Source organism: Anopheles merus, chromosome 3L (assembly GCF_017562075.2).
Source record: "Anopheles merus strain MAF chromosome 3L, AmerM5.1, whole genome shotgun sequence".
Classification (NCBI taxonomy): Eukaryota; Metazoa; Arthropoda; class Insecta; order Diptera; family Culicidae; genus Anopheles; species Anopheles merus.
The window spans coordinates 20,786,326-20,791,525 of NC_054085.1; the positions used below are offsets into that span (position 1 = coordinate 20,786,326).

Here is a 5,200-nt window from a genome sequence, read left to right on the forward strand (position 1 = left end):
CTGTAGTTCACCTTTAAGAGACTCCCAAACACTATCCAACTAAGACATAAAATTCTTATAGCTGGAAGAGATTCATTTCGTAGACGCAATTTTTTTTCAGTCGGGGTTTTCGAAACGTGAAACTTATATCAAATCCAATTTCCACCGCGTTCAACTTCCACACGTTCCTAATCCAGTGTGTGGAGTGTGTACGCCCTGATTGCTGAAATGGACTTCCCTGCTCTGTATATAACAAGAGTTTCTGTTTGTTATTTTTCTGGTTTTCATTCATTCTTTTCTCACTGCTCCGTTGGTGCTCGAGACGGAATCAATTTTTCCCGAGACTGAAAGTTTTCCACGTACCACGTATGCCCGGCAAAGGCGCTACCGCTGACCATTAATCAATGCGCTGGGGAATAATATTTCTTGTTGATCGACGCTTTATTTGTTTTTTGGCGTGCACACACGGTATGATATTATGGAATGGGTGACGATGGGCGGATACGGGTACGGAAGTGCAATAAAAGATTCGCGAACAGTGGCTGCATTCCTTGTTTGCTAACACATGTAAGGAGAGTGCAAAAATTGCATTGCACAGACCTCACCATTCCCAGACAGAAGTGGGAAGAACAACAACACAGCCGTGTCGAGACATTCCTCGGTGCCGGAGGTACCATCATTTTCACATAATTCACTCCCGTCCAGCCACATTAGCGTACGAACGGTTTATAGTATGCCGGTCGGTTCTTGATGTTCTGAGTCGCACCCAAGCAGCATGGCGGCATCACCTTTGACACTCGATGCGCTTCAAATCGTGCCTGCCTTTTTGCTTTGCCGTCTGGTCCGCAAAGTGGCGCTTGTTTGGGAAAATTCCGGGAAAATTCCACGTGCTGCGAGCGCGTCACCGCTTGAAGGAATTAATAATCGGGCCCGACTTTCCACGCTTGTGTCTTTGTTTTTTCGTGTGTGTGTGTGTCTCCGGCGGGGCGTTTAACATTCACAGCTATTTTGAGGCAGCACCAGATGTCACCAGACGCGTCGAGGATCTCGGTTGCTTGTTTCACGACAGACACGGCTCGTCTCAGCCGTGAGCCTAAATTTAGGTTTGGCCCAGCTCCGAAAGACAGACAGACATTTTCGAAGGGACAGAACTTTATCTCCAAAAGAGAGAGAGAGGCACTCACGGGAGCGATTATTTGCTGAGCATTAGCTTTTCCGCGAGCGAAGAGAGGGAACAGTTTTGCTCACCATTTGCAGTGAGTGGTTTTTGTTTACACATGCTCTTCCAAAGCAACCCTGATTGAGACAGTCGAATGGAGAGAGATCTATGCTGGCAGCATAAAAGCAGAGAGGGAGAGGGTAGAATCTATGCTCAGTGAGCATCTCTCTTCATCTCTTTTATGCTGTGAGATCTTCTCAGCGTTGCACTGTTAGCGACAAGAGCGCGCGAGAATGAGTTCCTCGTGTGTAGATCTACGCCGGGAGAGACACCGGCTCGTGTCGGAAAACCAGGAAAACCGATAAAAGCAAGCGTTTTATATTGAGTGACCCGCAGTCTAACATTACTATCCGAAGGGAAAACGTCGCGCATTCGCTATCAAGCAAAAAACCTTCGTTTGTAAACTTCGTCGAGGGCGCGTTTTCTACCAATATCCATTCGCGTCTTCGGTGTCGGTGGCTATTTAAAATCGTATTAAGGATACAAATGCAAAAAGCGAGCATAAGAAACAAAACAAAATCACATCATAAATCATTATTAAAACAGTTCAGTGGATGATTTGGGTGAAAGACGACGGCCAAAAGGCATCAACAGCGTCAGCAGCAGCATATCGTGAAGACTGGAAATTTGTGTTATCCGTTCCCGTGTGCTCCCCGTTTCGTATCTTCTTATCGAAGTTGTGTGTGTGCTATTGAAAGAATTTGTGCCAAGGTTCGAGTCTCTTCACAATCCCTACGGAACGCGCCCGGCCCGAAATTGTGTCGAGCCCGGTGTGTATTGAGACTGAATATTAGGGCATCGCCGGCATCTTCATCACCACTCCACACTTTCTCCAGAGAAAAGTGTCCTGGTGCGGGGACAACAACATATCAGCGCAAAATTGCGCTAACGTGCATAATTTACGTGTCTCTTGCTCAAAGTGCCTTTTGTGCCGGGAAGTTGTGTATGTGTGTGTAGTTATCAAAAGTGTGTATGACGTCTGTCCATAACTTTGGCGACGAGCACGTTGATTAGCTTTGTTCCTCCCGGGGGAAAAGTCCCGTTCCGGTGGCGCTCGGAGTGTGCCCGGTTGTGCTGGGAGAAAGTGTGTTCGCGCTGCTACTAGTCCGTGAAGCCACCCGGCAGTGTCCCGCGGATGCATTCGACAGTGTACCGCATGTGACACGGCGCACGAGACACGCGTGCGAGTGAGTGTAGTGTGTGGGCAAAGTGTTGAGCGGAGAAAAAAGCGGCAAATCGAATTGAACATGAGCCGTCAAGCGGTGGTGGGACTTCTGGTGCTGGCGACCGCGGTCGGTGCCGTCTCGTACTGCCCGAACCGGTGCGTCTGCGACGACGAGAAGCTGCACGTGACGTGCGGCGAGGGCGAGCTGGACGTGCTGCCGATAGCGCTGAACCCCTCGATCGGCCGGCTGGTGATCAAGTTCAATCGCATCAAATCGATCGACTCGTCGATACAGTTCTACACCGAGCTGACGATGCTCGACCTGAGCTACAACCATCTGCTCAGCATCCCGGAGCGCATCTTCATGTACCAGAAGAAGCTGCTGCAGCTGCACCTGAACAACAACAAGCTCGGTGCGGTGACGAACCGCACGTTCGGCGGGCTGGACGAGCTGCGGGTGCTGAACCTGCGGGGCAACTTTATAGACGAGATTGGCAGCGAGCTGTTTAAGGCGCTGCCGAAGCTGGAGGAGCTAAATTTGGGCAGAACAGGATCGCTACGCTGCACGCCAGTGCGTTCGATGGGCTGGCCAGCCTGCGCGTGCTCTACCTGGACGACAACTCGATCAGCACGATACCGACGCTCTCGCTGACACCGCTCAGGGGGCTGGCGGAGCTGTACCTCGGCACGAACTCGCTGTTCCGCGTGCTGCCCGGCGCGTTCGAGGGGCTGGCGCAGCTGCGCCGCCTCGACATACACGGCTCGATGCTGGTGAACATTACGAGCGACACGTTCCGCGGGCTGGAGAGCATCCGCTCGCTCGACCTCTCCGACAACCATCTGCTGAAGGTGCCCACGGTGCAGCTGAGCGGGTTGAAGCGGCTGGAGGAGCTTACCATCGGGCAGAACGACTTCGAAACCATCCCGGAGGGTGCGTTCTTTGGGCTTTCGAACCTGAAATCGATCGACATCTCCGGTGCGCTCAACTTACGCCAAGTTCAATCGGGCGCCTTCTCGGCCAACCCGAACCTGGAGTCGATTACGATTGCCTCCAACAAGGAGCTGCTCGAGCTGGACGAGGGCGCCTTTGCCGGGCTGCCCCACATCCGCCGGGTGTCGCTGCGGGACAACAAGATCGCCACCTTCCACGAGGAGCTGCTGCCCTGGAAGCATCTGGTCGAGTTCGATCTCACCGAGAACCCGCTCGTCTGCGACTGCAACGTGCTGTGGTTGCGCAATCTGCTCCAGCGCCAGCGGCCGGCGTCGGAGGGCCAGGACGATCCGGCCCAGCTGGTGTGCAGCGGGCCGGACCGGCTGCACGGCGAGCTGCTGCGCGACCTGACGCCCGACCTGCTCGGCTGCCAGCATCTGCAGTCGAAGGAGCGGGCCATCTTCGGCGCGATCATCGTTGCGTCGGCGGCGAGCGTCACCACGCTCGTGCTGATCGTGTACCGGCTGCGGCACCGCATCCTCGACACGCTGCGCCGGCTCGGCTGGGGCGGCGGCACCAAGCGCGCCACGCTGCACGAGGAGAAGGACGTCGAGGTGCAGAAGTCGCTCGGCGAGGTGGAGTACCACCAGCCGCACTGCAACATCTACACGTACAACTACCACCCGGCGTACAGGAACTATCAGCATCCGTTCGGCGGCCAGTACACGCTGCCGTACCCGCACTATCAGTCGCACGGTAGCGGCGGTGGGCCGGCGGTCTCGTCCGGTGCGGCGACACTGCAGCAACACCGTGCACCGCATGCCCAGCAGCCGTCCGGGCCGAGCTCGATCGGGGCTGGCGTGGCTCCTGTTTACGGTGCACATCCGCAACAGCAGCAGCCGCAGGTTCAGCAGCAGCAGCTTCACCATCATCACCATCACCACCAGCAGCCACCGCTGCCCCAAACGCCCAAGGGTACGCTGAGCACCTCGTCCTCGACCACCTCCTCTCTACGTCCTCATCCGCGCTGTCATCGAGCGGCTCGACCGTGTCGGGCGTATCGGCCCAAACGCAGTCCTCCACGATCTACTCGCCGCAGTACGCGCACCACATATACGAAGTGCCCAAGAATGTGTCCGATACCTAGGGCGGGTGTAGCAACAGGGGGAGCGCAAGGGGTAGATTTCACGCAAATATGTATCACCCAACACACACCCAACACTAGTACACACCTTTTACACACCATTTTACTAACCGTCGTCTCACCTTAGTAAACAACCCGTACGCACAAAAACCAATTGGAATCGCTGCTTCGCGTAAAGAGCAGGTTTCCCCACTTAACCCACTCACTCACGCAAGACTCACCAAGACACATTAGTAGTGATAAGTATCGTTGTTGATGTTTGGGAAAGCTTGGGAAAAACGATCCGGACGGGCGAGGAAGGCGAACATTGGTTTAAAGAGATACCCAAACAGTCATATCGCGAGACTACGTGCATCGCTAGAATAAGGTCCTTGTGTGACCGGGGACGTGACAGCACCCTCTTCTCACGCTGGAAGTTTTCCCCTTTTTCGATCGATTGGGGCGGCGCATTTATTTTCTTCTAGTCAATTTTTAATTTATCAACTTAATGACGTCATATGCGGGCGAAAAACAAACAGTCTCAAAAGACAAAACACACACACCCAAACACAACCTTAAGCAATCTCTCCCGTTCAGAAACGGTACACTGTTTTCTAGGTGGATGAAAAGTACTGATTAATATATATATTTGGAACTTTTTTTTTCGTTTAATTTATGCAATTTGTGAGTCAAATTATGAGGGAAGAAGACACAAACAAACAGTGCATCACAAAAAAAACCAGACAAAACAAATCGAACAGTACAACCGTTTCCAACAGTGCG

The 5,200-nt window shown here is 53.3% G+C and overlaps 1 pseudogene; it reads left to right on the forward strand.

The window, feature by feature from the left end:
- The first annotated feature begins 1,997 nt into the window (after positions 1-1,997).
- On the forward strand, positions 1,998-4,543 carry LOC121600023 (annotated as a pseudogene).
- The last annotated feature ends 657 nt before the right edge of the window (positions 4,544-5,200 follow it).